Source organism: Falco rusticolus, chromosome 12, assembly GCF_015220075.1.
Source record: "Falco rusticolus isolate bFalRus1 chromosome 12, bFalRus1.pri, whole genome shotgun sequence".
NCBI classification, from domain to species: Eukaryota; Metazoa; Chordata; class Aves; order Falconiformes; family Falconidae; genus Falco; species Falco rusticolus.
Window position 1 is genome coordinate 3511414 of NC_051198.1, and position 15647 is coordinate 3527060.

General features: G+C 37.6%; 1 long non-coding RNA gene across 1 annotated transcript in view; it reads left to right on the plus strand.

Moving 5' to 3' along the window:
- The window catches only part of LOC119156157, a 321003-nt gene that overhangs the window by 216746 nt on the left and 88610 nt on the right, over positions 1 to 15647 (plus strand). Inside the window, exon 2 of the long non-coding RNA XR_005106986.1 lies at positions 1976 to 2103. This is a non-coding gene — a long non-coding RNA (uncharacterized LOC119156157). The remainder of the gene's footprint in view (positions 1 to 1975; positions 2104 to 15647) is intronic.

A 15647-nucleotide genomic window follows, 5' to 3' on the forward strand; every position in this document is an offset into this window, starting at 1 on the left:
TTCTTTTTTTTCCTTTAAGATACCACTAACTATTTGATCTTGAGGGCTTATTTTTTATTGCAATTATTATTATGTACAGGTATGTGGGGAGGGAAGGATTTTGGGCTAAAGCAAAACCCAAGCTTTTTAACATATGGAGTGTCAGTGTTTTCATGTTGTTGTGGTGCTTTTTACACCTCATGTTGATGGTGGTGTGATTGTGGTTGGTTCAAGTGCATCTGGGGTACCCTGTAGCCTTGCTTTTCAGGGGCTTTCTGACTCTCTTACAATTTGTTTCTCCCTTTTCTGGTATAACCAAGCACGAACTGTCAGTGTGAAATGTAAACTGATATGCCATCTGTATGTTAAATGATTATGTCTCACCTTAAAAACCCAGTGTTAGCCAGGCTTGTCATGCTGCACATCCCCTTTCCCATGGCCACCATGCTGTCCCTGCCTGTCTCTCTCACACGTGTGTACGCACACACACACACACACGCACACCTTTGGGATACAGCTTTTTTTTTCTTGAGTGCACCATGCAGGCCCAGTGAAGGCTGTGGAGTGCTCTGGGTTTGTTTGCACTTGGTGAGCACCTGAATGCTATGACTCGGAGCACAAGCGGCTCCTCTTTTCCTGCCTGAAGGAAGGCTGTGTGAATGAGCAGCAGGAGATGAAAACTGCCCAAACAGCTACAGTATATTCTCTTAATCCTTTTTTGGATACCTGTAGAAAGTAGTTATACATATTCCACTGGAAAGGGGTTTTAATGTGAGTTACAGTATATTAAAAAAAAAAAAAAAAAGAAAAAAAAACACTAAAAAAATAATGGAATGTTTCACCTTCTGATTGAGCTCACACATCAGGAGCATGTCGAAGGGAGGAAAAGCAGCAGAGCATATTTCCCACATGCAAGAGGAAACCTGAGCGACTGGGGCAGGATGGGAGAATTTGGTAGCACTGCTGCTGCAGAGCCGCAGACTTTGTGTTGCTGGAGGTATGACTGCAGGTGTTACATCAGCTACTTAAATTGCAGATGCACAATGACTTTTCATGCAGTAGCACACTTACAGGAATGAGGATAATATCAGACCTATTGGATAAATCGAGAATTTCATTTTCTATGGCTAAAGCTGTTGCAAAAGGAAGTGGCCGGTTGAGATGCTAATTTTCCCATCCCACATCTAGCAGGTTTTTTTCTGTTTGGGCAGTGCTGCTTTGCCCTCTTGCTGTCTGACACAGTGCTTGTTCTTGTTCCTCATGTGGTCAGGGGGGATGAGAGTGAGCAGCACGGGGTCTGCTGAAGGAAAAACAGAGGAGACAGTCACTTCAAACTGGGACATATGGTGGTTCTACTGTGGCGCTTGTGGAACCTGTTAACTAAACTGCTTTAGACATCTTGAATTAATTTGACAGGATTTGAAAGTTAACATGTTTTGTTAAAAGAAAAGAAGAAATCTTATCACAAATCAGCCTCTTTTATTTTAAATAAAAGTAAAATTTGTGATAAGACCTGCTTTTCTTTTTTTTTAAAAAAAAAAAAAACAAACCAACCCCCAAAACTTACTAACAGTAAACTAACTGAAATATTAACATTAAACATTGTTTAGGTTAACCAAATTATCTTAACAGAGGGCGGGTGCATTCTTGACATAGCTGGTGTTGTAGGGTAGATTCTTCCATTTGTCAGATGTTTAGAAGAAACCTTTCATTTAAAAGGAAAGGAAGTCTTGTAGAAGTGACTTGTAAGGGCTAAAATAAAAAAAAAATAAACAAATTAGGGAAGTGTAAACTTGCTGTATGTTTGGCGATCTGAGAGCAAAACTGTCATGACTTTGTTTAGTTCCCAAAAGGGTAATCAGAGTATGTTTGATTAAAAGAATTGAACTGTCTCATCACCTGAGCTAGACATGAAAAGTTATAAAGAATGTTAAATGAAGGTGTAGCAATATGACATATCCCCATTTTTTTCCTCTTTTTGCCCCTCTCTCACCAGACTGCTGATGAGAACAGAAGAAGGAACAGATGGTGGCACCATCCTATCTCAGCACCAAATATTGCCCTGAAGTACATGGTGCCAAAACACGTCCCCATGCGGATAAGCAGATAGTGCTCCTGCAAAGCGTAAGTGTCCACTGTTACATTCCTTTGCAAAGAAACCCCACAACAGCAAATAAGCCCCCTATGTCTGTCTTAACTGGAATTTTCAGGAAATTTTTTCCTAAATGTTGTTTTGAGATCAGAGAGAAATGACTGCTTTATAATTTGCTATGGTCATTCAAGATCTACACTTCCTTCTCTGTCTGCCATTCCACCCTTTTGTCCTTCCTTGCATTGACTGAAACATTTTGGTTTCATTTTTTAGAAGTTCTGATAAATCTTTCGTAATAGATTTTAGTTCTGCAGCTTAACGATATTGAATCTTTCCTAAGATTTATTGTCAGTTTCACTTGACCCTGGGGGTCAGAACTTAGTGTTTGATGGAATTTGTTGCAGAATCAGGGAATGCTGTGAAAGTTGCTATTTTTGGTTTCTGTTTTGCTGTATCTAGAATCAATAGATTTTAAAAAATGAAGTGATAGGAACTGTTTTCTTGGTTGTTAAAAATATGGTGTGTGTGTTTCATGAACTTTGGTTTCTGGACAAGCTGATTTGTACTATTTCTGATAAAAATATGCAAAGACATCCAAGGTTTTTGACTTCTAGAATTTTAATTTCCTTAAAAAAAAAACAAAATTACCGTCTCCCAGTGAAGGTGTAGATTGCCACACTGGGAGTTTAAGCTCTTGGTTATCAGCTTGCTTTTCATAGTTACTTTTCAGACCCTGTTGGAAGGGTCTATAAACGTTTGAGCCTTTCTGGAAACACTGCTCTGCACAATCATATGTGTTTGCAAAGAGGGCAATTGCTGTATTGGAGCTGGTGTGGACCAAACATTTACGAGATAGCACTGGTGTTGGCCCGTGTCCTTTTTGTAAAATACAGACTGGGTTGTTGGCTTCCTTCTGCAAGCTCCTGTTGCACACAGTGACGTACTTTGGCTGTCTTACCACTCTAGCTAACTGGAAGAGGCAGCCCCATAGCAGTGAGTGGAAAAGGTGCAGTCTAGTAAATGGTATTTCATCCAAATGGGGCCAAAAAGAATTAAGTTCAGCAAAGAAAACAAGTTTCATCAGTTAAGGCAATAGAGCACAGTCCTGTAGCCAGTCAATAATGCTCAATTGACAGCCAGTCAATATTTGTACTGGATTAACTTTTCAAGGAATGTGGAGATTTTGGGGTTTTTTATGTAAACACTGTAAATAGGTTGGGACAGTAAAGTACGTTTACAAATACCACATGTCAGATTAGATTAGGATCACTTCCAGGGAACAGGATTTTTTCCTACCACGAAAGAGACGTTTACATCTTGTGAAATGAACACAGATATAAATTTTTTTGTTTGTCAAATATATTCAAAAATGTAGCTGGGCAGATCTCATGGCAATGCTGCACAGAACGCTTCAAAGGACAACTTCTGTCTGAGGCCAGATTCACTCATCTATATGCACTGCTCCCAAGCTTTGCCAGGCAGAGCTGTAGTTTAGATGGCATTGTGGCTGCAACTTGATTAGCATGCATGCTGTATGAATTGATTTAAATTTTCAGATTAATGTAACAGGAAAAGCTATTAAGAAATATGCTCAGTGTTTATGGTACTTGTTCCTTGCTGAAGGATTAAGCAATATGCATAGTGAGGACTGAAATGAGACCAAAATGTGCTTGTTTCTAACATCTGTAGCACTGGAACACTAGGCTCCATCTATTCGTTTACAAGTCTTGCAGCTTTTCAGTGGCAAGCCTAGCACCCACTCTAACCAATTACAAAAAAAAATAATAATAATCATTTACTATTTGCAAAACTGGAATCAAACTGTACAAATGTTTCAAGAATAAAGTACAGTTATTTACAGTGCCTTTTTTTTCCAAGATGTCCACGGTTTTCCTGACTTGCTTCTATATTATAAGAGGCTTGAATAATTTAAAGATTGAAGTATCAGAGGGTGTTTTGGCCTGTCCTGCCTGTCTCCAGGCATGGAAATGAGGGCAGGCAGAAGCTGGCAATGTCCAGGTCAGCAAAACAGCCCAAGCAAATCTGGTTTCATATCCATGAAACGCAGGCATAGCATTAGTGAAATCCATACAGGTAACACACCACTAAGAACCCCTCTTGCTGGAAGGTAGATAAAAGGAATAGCAATAAAACGCAGTTATTTCTCCTGCTTCCCCCCCCCCCCCCCCTTACAAAAGGTAATTAGGCCATAAACAGAGGTCTGACAACTAATTTTATCTGCAGCAAAATTAATATCATAAGCAACAGATAATTTTAGCTGAGCAAAATTAAAAAATATATATTTTAATGACATTTTAAAACCACAAAATCTAATTTTTTTCCTGCAGAACTTCTCATACCTAGCTATTCTTATATCTGTGGAGATGCTCACTCATTTAGTGAATAAATGTTTTACTTCTGTATACTTCCTGCCTCAACAGCAGGCCTTGCTGGTCTCAGCCTGTGGTACAAAGTTGCTTTTCATTTCCTCTCTCTTGTACTCTGGTTCCTTTCAAAGAAGAAATGATCTGAGGGAAAAGACATTGCTTTTCTTACCTCTAAATTTTCATTGACATTAATAGCAGTCAGGTGGCCAAATCCCTGCACACAGCTTTGGAAATTTAAGGTTTGACTTTTTTTTTTTCTGGGCAGATTCTTACGTTGCTAGAGTTGTGAATCCTCTGAAAAGATATTAAATATGCAACCATACCATGTCAGCAGTGCCTAGAGAGTTTATCTACAAAATTATCATCTACCTTCCAAATCTATAACCCTAAAATATTGATTGGTTAAAAGGTAGTGGATAAAGATTAAGACAGCACAGCAGCAGATTACCCTAATCAAATAAAAAGACTATTAACAGAGCTGCTCACAGTTCTAAAGATGTTGGTTTGAAATACAGATGTCTTAACCGAAGTGCTATGTCTCATTTTTTGAATGCATTTTTGAATGCATTTAAATAAATTACCAAATAGAAAGAAAGCAGAGAAAAACTCCACACATTTCAGACAGTAAATTTTCCATTTATAATAAAATTATTTTATGCATTTCGGTAAATAGTTGAAACTTTTTCAGATTTCATTGGATATTGAGAAGTCAAACACTGGATTCTCAGCTTAGCTCCTTAGACACATGCATGATTTTAAACCTGTGATTGTGTGTGCATACATCGTGAGCATGTGTGATGAAAAAATAGGGACTGGATAACTGCTTGAGGGCAAAGCATGGTACCAAAGCCAGTACTTCTGCTTAAAGAGAGCTCGTTTTCAAACTGTGTTTTATGGTTTGGGAACAGTGTTTCTAGATGATGATTTTGGATAGCAAAAATTAAGGCAGTATTTACCAAAACCCAGGTCTTACTAGTTGGTTGGGGCCAAAGCAGTCAGGTTATCAGGTGCAGGGGTCTGCACAGGTATGGAGTGTCTCACATGCAGTGGATGTGGTCTGCTCATATCCAGCATCACGGATCAGATCCCCAGACCCTTAGTTTGATTTGGAGCCCCAGGATCCATTAGAAAATTGTCCCTCCTTAAAACCAGCACAGGTTCAACTGATTTGAATTTGTCACAAACATTTTATTTAGCATTGAAGGCCATATCCTTATTAACGTTCAGTAAGAGTAAGCTACTGGGAATACTACTTGGATAAGAGCGACATTTGTCACTAATGCTTTTAACATATAGTGGGAATTTTTATCCAGCCAAAGGCTGTGTGTGAGTGTTTATCCTCTTGAAAGAATTTCCCATTGAGTGACAGCTAAGCACGGATTGAGCTAATAACCCATGCCCTAGGTTATTGAAGTCATGGAGACAGAAAGAGAAAATAGGGTGGGTAATGTATTAATTTTCATCAGTTATGGACAATACTATTAAATTACTGACTCGTGTTGAAATAATGTGTCACAGATTAATAATGTCATTTCAACTTCCTAAACTTTCCTACCTAAAATTTTTGATTTAAAAAGAAAAGATTTAAAATGTGTGAAGAAGGCTTTGGTGATATGACTAATTGGTATGGAGGTCTTTTGTTTTGTGTTTGTTTTAAATTGCACCTAATTTTAAGTTGCAGTGTAAATGTGGTTTTAAAAGTTTTTAACAGTGATGTAGATAAATTTGGAATTAAAATTGAGATCTGAAATGTTGTGTTGCTCCACTTTTAAAAATAAGTTCCCTTCTGATTTGCAATTAAAATGTCTAGAATTTGCATAAAATGTGTGAAATTAGAGATAATTGAAATACAGTAGCTATAAATATGTCTACTCCATTTGAAAAATAAATAAAATGTCCACTAAAAGGGTGTGAAAGCCGTACCCCCTTCTCTTATTTCTCACATTTGGTTCTCTGGCATTTTTCACACTTTTATAGCTAATTTTTATTGCAAAACAATATGTTACATTTGTAGCAGTTGTGGGAATGCAGAATAGCCCCTGGCAGCTCTGTAAAAAAATGGAATGTTAGGAACACATTTAGAAGAATACAGCTTTCAATTTCATCCACAGCATTGATGTCGCGGAATCATATTAAGTGTGATCTAACAAAAAAAAAAAAAAAGCTATGAAAAATACTTTGAATAAGTATATTCATTCTATCCTGGTTTTTATGTTTTCATAACATAACAAGTTGTCATGATATAGTGTGTTTTCAGGGAACACGGTGAGAATCAAAACTTAGGTTAGCACCGTTCCTTGCTATGTGTCTCAAGTGCCACCGCTGCTGCTCGATCCATGGCTCTGCGTTTCTGTGACAGTATGAGTAAACGGGCCCGGTTAGACCGTGCTGCGTGCTGCAGCACGAGTGTTGGGGGGCTGGGAAGGGGGACCATCAGAGGAGCATTTCCCATTCCTGTACTGGAGAAGGACCGCCAGGCTTGTACATCCGCACAGGGAAGGTTTCACTTGCTTTTGCACCCTGAGAGCCAGTGCTATTTTGCACTTCGGTTGATGCCTGTTTCCAAATACTTGGTGAGAGTTACTGTCCATCGGCCAGCAGGCAGTGCTAGAGGTGATGCCTTCTTCCCAGTGCAGTGCCGTCCTCCTCACATACTCTGATCTCTGCTGGCCCAGCATGTTAGCGTTCAGCTCTGTTGCCAGATCCTTGGTTTTTTGGCTGCAGAGCAGAATGTTACTGCTGTCTGACCAAGCTGGCACAAGGAACCGTATCTTTCACAGATAATAGAACTGGAAAGACGGACCTCTACCGTATTGTCAAATTATAGCTTATTAGCGTATGCTCTCGTGAATGTCTGCCACTAGAGTCAAGGAGTATCTCACATAAAAATATTAAAGATGTTTCTCTTAACTCCAGTCTTGGAACTCAGAAAAATATTATTCATATAATACCCCATGCATCTTTTTTAGTGGAATCGCACTCTGATGTCCTGTCATTTTCAGTGCTGTGCAGTGTTTCTGTTACTGAGGAACACCAATCAACTTCAGAAGAGCTGCTCTGGTGTAGAAATGGGCAGCTATTCAACTACTCTGCATCCAACACAAATACCCACTGCAATTTGATGTAATTCACACAAAACTGAATTGGAAGGCCTAGGTGAAGGTTACTGCACCAATTCGTCAGTGCTCCCTGTCCTGTAACATTATTTCTGGAAACCCTGTTTTCTGGAGGAGTTCCTTGTAGAGGGAATTATGCCAGAACAAAGGAGTTTCCATGCAGGTACTATCCTGAGGGTAACGGAAATTCAGCAAGTTTTAATGTCATTGGCTCCTTCGGTAGTTCCTCCCTGTTCTCTGTTGTAGCAGGTGTCAGAAGAAATTTTGTTGTACCCTGGCTTGGGAATGTAACTCTTTCTCTGCCCCACCCTTTCCCCCGTCCCAAGTGTATTTATTAGTAAATCACCATGCTACGTTTTTTGGCAGAGGTATGGATGTATACTGGACTTGGTTAGGTGCCTCACTTGAAATCTTACATGATTCCTATTTTGGGGATAAGAATTATGAGGAGGAGACAGATTTCCAGGATGTATTTGAGGAGTGCTGAAATGTTAATGCATTAAGACTGAAACTGTGGGATTTAAATCACTACATTGAGTAGCATATAGTACAGAGAGATTGATCCCAGAAAGTACCAGAGAGGTTGTGTCTCATACAGGCCTAACCACTATGGAGTCATTCTTCAGAGACAGACCAAGCGACAGAAGAACCATAGCCTTACCTGCAAGGTGCCTTTTCATACATGCTTTTTTCTCTCCTTTTAAGTTGTCCTCAAGGAAAAATAAGAGCAAAAAGTCCCTGTGCTTCTCACTGCACATGTACAGCACTTCATAAATAATAGTAGCTGTTTTAAAAGCAGGGGACAGGCAGAGGGTTACAATGGATGAAAGCTAGTTAGTGAGTTAGCTAGATAAATGCTTTAAAGAACAGCAGCAAAGATAATCCTGCATTTATTTCTGGAGGATTCGCCAGATGACCCTTTTCTGTCTTTCCCAATCTGTGTTTCTTGAGTCAAAATAAGGGCTGTGAGGAAACCTGTAAAACAAACCTGCAAATTTGGGTTATTCCTATGATTTGTGATTGTCCCTCCTTTGGCTCATCACTTTCATTTCTGAGCATCTGCCGAATTTTGTGTCTGGTGCGCAGTGGCATTGTGAGTGAGCCATTGCAGAGGCTCTCTCTGGCACAGAGAGAGACTAGTTCGCTCTAAACTTGCTGAGTGACATGTGCAAAAATGATCATTTCAAGAGCCTTTTGTATAACACAAAACTTCAAGCAGAGAACCCAAGGCATTTCCTTTCATCAACCTGGTTCTAATTTGATCAAAGCACTAAAAAATTCAACCCGCCTTATTTCCTGTCCAGTTCTTTTACACTTTACAGCACGTTATATATCAATCTCATATCCCTGAATTTGAAGAAGCAACCAGTTATATAATTGGATCAACAGTTGCCAATCACTCTGGCACAGCACTGCATTATTACTAAGCTGACTATAATTTTGAAGCTCTTTTTTATTATGCGTATGACTATATTATCACTGTATACATATTAGGACAGCTGAATGAGCCCCTTAAGGAAAATAAGGGTTCAAATAACGTTGACAGGGTAGATAGAGTAACAGAGCTGAGGATTCACCCCTGCTACAACTGTATTGCCTCATGGCACATTTTCAAGAGAAAGGAACAGAACAGTAGCTGCGTGCTTTTTATTACTCCTACCCGCAAATAAGAATATTGCAACAGTGGTGAAGTTTGCCATCTTATGTGGTTAAGCAAATTAAAAATGGAATGTGTTTTCTGGTCTCAAATGTAATGGGTCACATAAGAATTTTGCATTAGTTAGGTCTTTAAATCGCATTTCTTCACTCTCCAAACTCCCTCCCCACAGACACATGCACACCCAGAAGTTCAAAACAAAGCTATTCTGGCTACTGCACATGCAAGGTACCTTCCTGGTTCATTGTGCCATTGTCATTTGCATGTGACAAAAGCAAGCACTATTTCATTTCAGTAATTTACACAATTATATAGGACTGTTAAAAATGTTAAGTAAATAATGGTTTTTTCCCCCTAAGCCTGAGATGTTAGAGTTCTTTGAAAGACCTTGAATCTTGTCTCAATAGTATCTCCACAAATAAAACTGAGTGACAGCCTTTTAGAAAACTCCATGTTTTATACCATTAATTTACAGATAAGCATTGTTAGTCAAATAAGCATTTAATTCCCAATAGCCTGAATATTTCAATACCCTGTAGCAAACAAATAAATAGAATGTACACAATGGCAAACAAATTACGGAAAATATTCCATAGAGTTGACACATGAACTCATAACCTCTTAGGCAAAGGTGAATGACTATTAATGTAATTTCATTATTATAAGGACCTCCCTCCTTTTTTTTCTTCGTATGCAATTCATTCGTATGCATTAGCTTGAAAGAATTAAACCTGTAAATCATAGCTTGGACAATAATAATAATAATAATAAAAAGAAAATTGTATGATTTCTTCTGGTTTTGCCACTCCAAACTCAGACTCTTACCGGTGCATACCTGTTTCTGGTTTAGCTTTTTGTCTCTCTTTCTCTCTCTATGTATACACACAGACACATGCATATTTGTGTATATTTTTAGGTGTGTGTATATATGCTTTATATGAACATACACATATATACATTTACAATATAGACATTTTTTAAAGTACATTCATTTCATATATTTTCCATATGTGTGGGTGCAGACAGACAAAAACATGCATGTGTAAACATGTAATGTCTCTCCTCAGCAGTCTGACTGTGCCCTACAGGACTTCACCAGGAAAAATACGGGAGAAAAATGTAGCTTTAAGCATCTCACTGTAAATTAAATTGCCCGGTAATTTTCAGACAAAGTGATAAAATTCAGGTGAGAAGGTGCCTGGATTTAAAAGTCTGTGTGTTTTTCAGAAGAATCGGTTGTTGTTGTTTGTTTTTTTCTTTTTTTTTTTTTTTTTTTTTTGTGGAGGGTCAGTGTTTCCTTCATGTTGTGTTTATTTAATTCTCAAATCAGAATAGGTGCCTGGCCCTTTGTAGCACTGTGTGTTGTACACAGGCTGATAAAATGAAGTGAGTGGGCTTATCACTTTTGAAGCCTGTTTTACAGTACTATATTTTTTCTTCAGCAATTCATGCTGTGTTTTTAAGTAATGCAATAAAAGCACTTCACCATCTTCTTGTATAAAATTGTTGCATGAGGAGCATGATCATCTTCATCTGCTGCTGTGTTCTTTCTTAAAAAAACCCCAATGGCGCACACACAAAACAAGCCCGCACGCAGTTGAATAGCATGCCTATATGCAAGCATGTGCATGCAGACAGAACTAAATATATATCCTATGCTACAAATACAGAAATTGTATAATCTAAGAAACAAGCCCTGCACCCTCTTCGTCCCCTCCTCTTCCCATCCCTAGGATAATAGGAGAATTGAAATTCCCATTTTCAGACTCACTACAGATTAATATGGTTCAGCATAGATACTTATTTCTCTGATAGTTTCCCATGCATCTTCACAGTGAAGTTGATAGAAATTACTACCGCAGAATGTGTAAAGCAGATGTTATCCCATTAATTAGCTCTGGACCTGAGCAGGCTCAAGACTTTCCCATTTTTAGGCCGATAGGAATTGGTCCCAGTGAGCGTGCTCCATATCCACATTTAGTATCATCTTATAAACAGCACTGAAAACACAGCAGGCCCTTGATGAAGATACATTAGCTTATTCCTAATTTAAAGTTATGTTGCTTAACCTTAATGTAATTGGTCACTGGTGACCAACTGTTTGTATAGTGAGTTGATGACCAAAGAGATGTAATAAATTATGAAACTTACTGCTTAAATAGAGGGAAAGACTGTTCTGTTAAAAGCCTTGCATGTAATAATGGCAAAATAATTACACCTCAAACAGAAGAGCCTTGAATCTGATAAAGCTAACAAAGTCTTTCAGATGAAGGTGTTTTCAGCCTGCTTTAAAGGACATGTATATTTTTTTTTTTCTCTCAGTGCAGTGTCTTACGTTGGCTGAATAGTCAACTTTCAAAGCCCAGCCTAATATTGATTAAAAATAAATTGGTAAATCAGGATACTTTCTTTTTGAGGGGCTGCAGGGATTAAAGTAATTAACCAATTTCTGTGGTTAACAAGAAACAAAAGAAATTTGCACAAATAATTATATTCTGTACATCAATTCAAAGTCACTGCTAGACATGTTTTAGAAAAGAGTTGATTAGCTGGTAGAATAACCAGGATAATAATCAACTATGGAAGTAAGTAATTGACACAACTTTAATGTTTAATAATGAATAGCATGCCAGGGGCAAAATAAAGGGAAATCTGCTTTCTGAGAACCCATTCAGACCTAAAATTTCTTAGGCCAAATATAGCAATTACTTGAGGCTCCTGAACTGCTTCTGTGGTATTGTAGCAAAAGTAACAGGTGCAGTTAAACTGAAAGCTCGCAAGTGGCTGTATTAAATCTAGTAGTTCCTATATGCTGCAATTTAATTTTGAGCCTTTTCCCTGCTGAAGACTTAAAGGCTGCTTTTAAAAATGCAGAAATGTAATGAACACCTACTCTTCTATGTCTGTTTTTTGTTTCTCAGATGGCATTTTATTAACAAACTGTTCATTAAATCAATAAGAGTCAGGAATAAGTGTATGATTTGCTTGTCTCAGAAGCGATAATTTCTCTCTCTAAATATTTGCATTTAAAATTTGGGCTACCTCCAAATGCCCTAACTTCACAATAAAGAAATCAAGTTTATTTTTTTTAATTCTCATATTTCATTTCTTACAAGGACTTTCCAATAATTTAAACTATTTACAGTGCCTCAAAGATCATTATTTCCCCATGACTCCTCAGAGAAATATTGGAGCCACTCTATTTACTGCTGACATTAGATTTACCTTTGAAGACTGGTTTACAAAATGGAGACATTAGGATGTGAAAGTCATTATTTATTTTTTTTTAATGCTGCTTAGAATGCTAAGTTTTTCTGTTTGCTGTATTAGAGTAAACATCGCTATAACTACTCAGTTTGTTATGGAAACTTGAAAAACAGATGCATTAAGGTATTTTGTTTTTAAAAACACATGGTTCTTTATAAGGAAAAATATAAATACCATTTCTGGGCTTGTCACGAATGTATATTTAAAAACAACGCTCCCCAAACCAATGAATAAAAATGCTTTTTGGTGTTCTAAATGGAGGCAGAGAATTGCTGAACCAATAGAAAAGCAGGTGGGGTAACACATCCTGATTCTTATAATTGAGGCTGTAAAGAGAGATGAGAGATATGTGCACTGTTTGTGTCACTGTAGTTGTGATCTGTGAAAATAACTTCAGAGCAGCCTTTCTTAATATTAAAATGACTCTGTTGCTGTTCAACTAAAAATCAATACAGCTCACAATTTTAATAAGGAACATGAATCTGAAAATGTGTTTAGTATCAGGTTATATAAACACACCCTAATGAGATACTATAAAATCCATCACATTAAAGGCTGGTTCCTACAAGGTATATTAGCTAAAAATGTTCAATATATTAGGTCAGTGTACAGCACTACACATAACAAAGCAGGTCTGTCAAGGCAAGATGCATGTTTTGCCCCTTAAAACTGTTATGTTTTGCACATTTTATAAGGTTCTTTGAATACATGAATAAGATAAGTTATTCCCATCTCTTTCTTAAGCAATCTCAGAAATGGCTGTGACCTGAAATTGGAAATCTTGTAAACACCCATCCGAAGAAAATGTGTGCAGTTCTGTCTTAAAGAGATGGTACATGTTTAATTATCCCAACTTCTTCTGGGAGAATACCATTAACATACACATTAGCATCGTCCCATTGGTTCCTCCTGCTGCTCCACCTTAGGGGCAGCAATAGGAGCTAATCTTATTGCTCCCATGCGCATAATAATGAAATTTTGTCTTGTCTCTAAGGCAGTGTTCTTTGGTCTAAAGTACAGCAGGAAACATTTCTTTTTTCTTTTTTCTTTTTTTTTTTTTTTTTTAGAAAATTCCTGACCAACACGTTTAAAAAGATTTTAAAAATTAAAATTCTGCCTATATGAATACCAGAGCCTGCAGAACACACTGCTTTGACTTGCGAATCAAAATTAAGCAATTGTGCAAATAAATTGCTCTGTATTCACATATGGAATACAGTGTACTGGAGCTGTGGGTGTATTCAGCTCTTTGAAAAACTGGAAGCTGTGGATTTTATGTTATTTTATCCTGCAGTGTCCATGTAGGCTATTCTCAAAGAATAACATAGGAACAAACAAAAAGATACGGGTTTAATATAAAATACCTTTGCCTTTTTCTTGCAGTGTTCTACAGTCTATAATGGGGAGAGGGGAAAAAAAAAAAAACCACAGGCAAAAAAATACATGTGAATTCAAGGCTACTGAATTAAGGGAGGTTGTACCAACATTTCCCCCACTGTACATTATTTGTATTCAAGGTTTTTGAAATGACATTGTAATCTGATGATGCACCAGCCTATTATATTGTCTAGCAGGACAAATATCCTTGCGTTTTCTCTGTAGAACTAACACAATTTTTCCATGTCAGAGGTGCATAATATCCTGGCGGTCATAAGGAATGATGCTATTAATCCTCTTGGGCAATCTCCAGGTCTGATTATTAGGGAAATAAATTTGCATGCTGCATATGAGCTAGGTGAATCACCGAGAGCACAAATTATATTTCCTGACAGCAAGTTAGAGAATGGAGCCACGTCGCTTTTTTATCTTTTTTTTTTTTTTTTCCTCTGAAAGCTATAGAATTTCAATTCATTACATGAGATTGGTTAGAATTCAAGTCTCTTTTTAAGTTGATATTAAGTTGAGTCTGTTATCTCTGTGAAGGCTAGTAGGTTCCCCTGAGTATCCACCTAATCACTACTTAAAAAAATCGAAACATATAGTTAGTGTCATGATTTAGGTACCAGAGCCACTTTATTTATCAGTGCAGAGTGAGGTAATTTCAATTTGAGGCTCTGTAGCCCTCATGAATTTAACTATTTTGAAAGCTTTCCCCCCTCTCTCTGTCTTTCTCTGCCCCTTTCTCTCCCCTGCTTTTAGTGTGCATATTGTAATAATGGTTATTCTGGGCACCTGTTCCACTGTTCTCCATGCATTTTTCAGGCTGCTTTTTTTATCATACCATATATTTCATTGTATGTTTTGAAGATTTTTGGGTGAAGTGCTGTTTGGATTTCATTTAAGAAATTTGGCTGTATTCTCTGTGCCAGCAGTACTGCTAGGCTTTTCTGCTTTTCGTATCAATGATGAATGTATTTTTATTATTTTTACCGTTTGGCATCTGAGCAACCTTTTTGCATTATTAAATCTGAACAGGGAGAATGATAGCAAATGAGAGGAGAATAAATGGCTTTATGTCCTGATGTATTAATTAAGCAGACATTTATTATAATCAGGGTTTTATAGATGTTGTAAAAAGGTATTTTTTTCTTCCATGATATATATCCATGTATGGTAACTTTTGTGAGCTGTTTTGGATATTTCTAGCTTTAATAGATTTCTCTCTGAAATCTCAATCACTGGTGCTGTACTGTACATGCAGACAACAAGCACAACTGAGCCCTGGAGGAGTGAGTATAGAAGGATCCAGCTTGGAATTGAATGAAGGATGTCTCGGTTGAAGGTGGTGGTCTATAAATCTGTACAGATCAGGTACAGCATTGAGTGTGGGGGATTCAGAAGTGTCTCCTCCTACTCAATGGAGCAGAGCAAAGCTTGAAGATGTAGAGAACCTCTACGCTGGTCAGAGCTGTAGGCATGATTGAAACAACAAGAGACAGGTAATGCGTCTGATAATGCCAAATTTGAAGTTTCTTAATCATATACTTATTCGTGAACTACAAGCAAAAGTACCAAAAGGAAAGGGATATATCTCTGACTCACAATTTCACGTGTTGCCAAATATACAGCAAAGGAAGCACTTTTAATCATCTTACATGAAATCTATTTAGGATTTGTCTATTCTCTCATCCGTTGGGTTTCTTTATGCTTCCTGAGCATAGCTGATGCCATTTCTTTCCAGAACAAAGGTCCTTTTGTTTGTTTTCTTT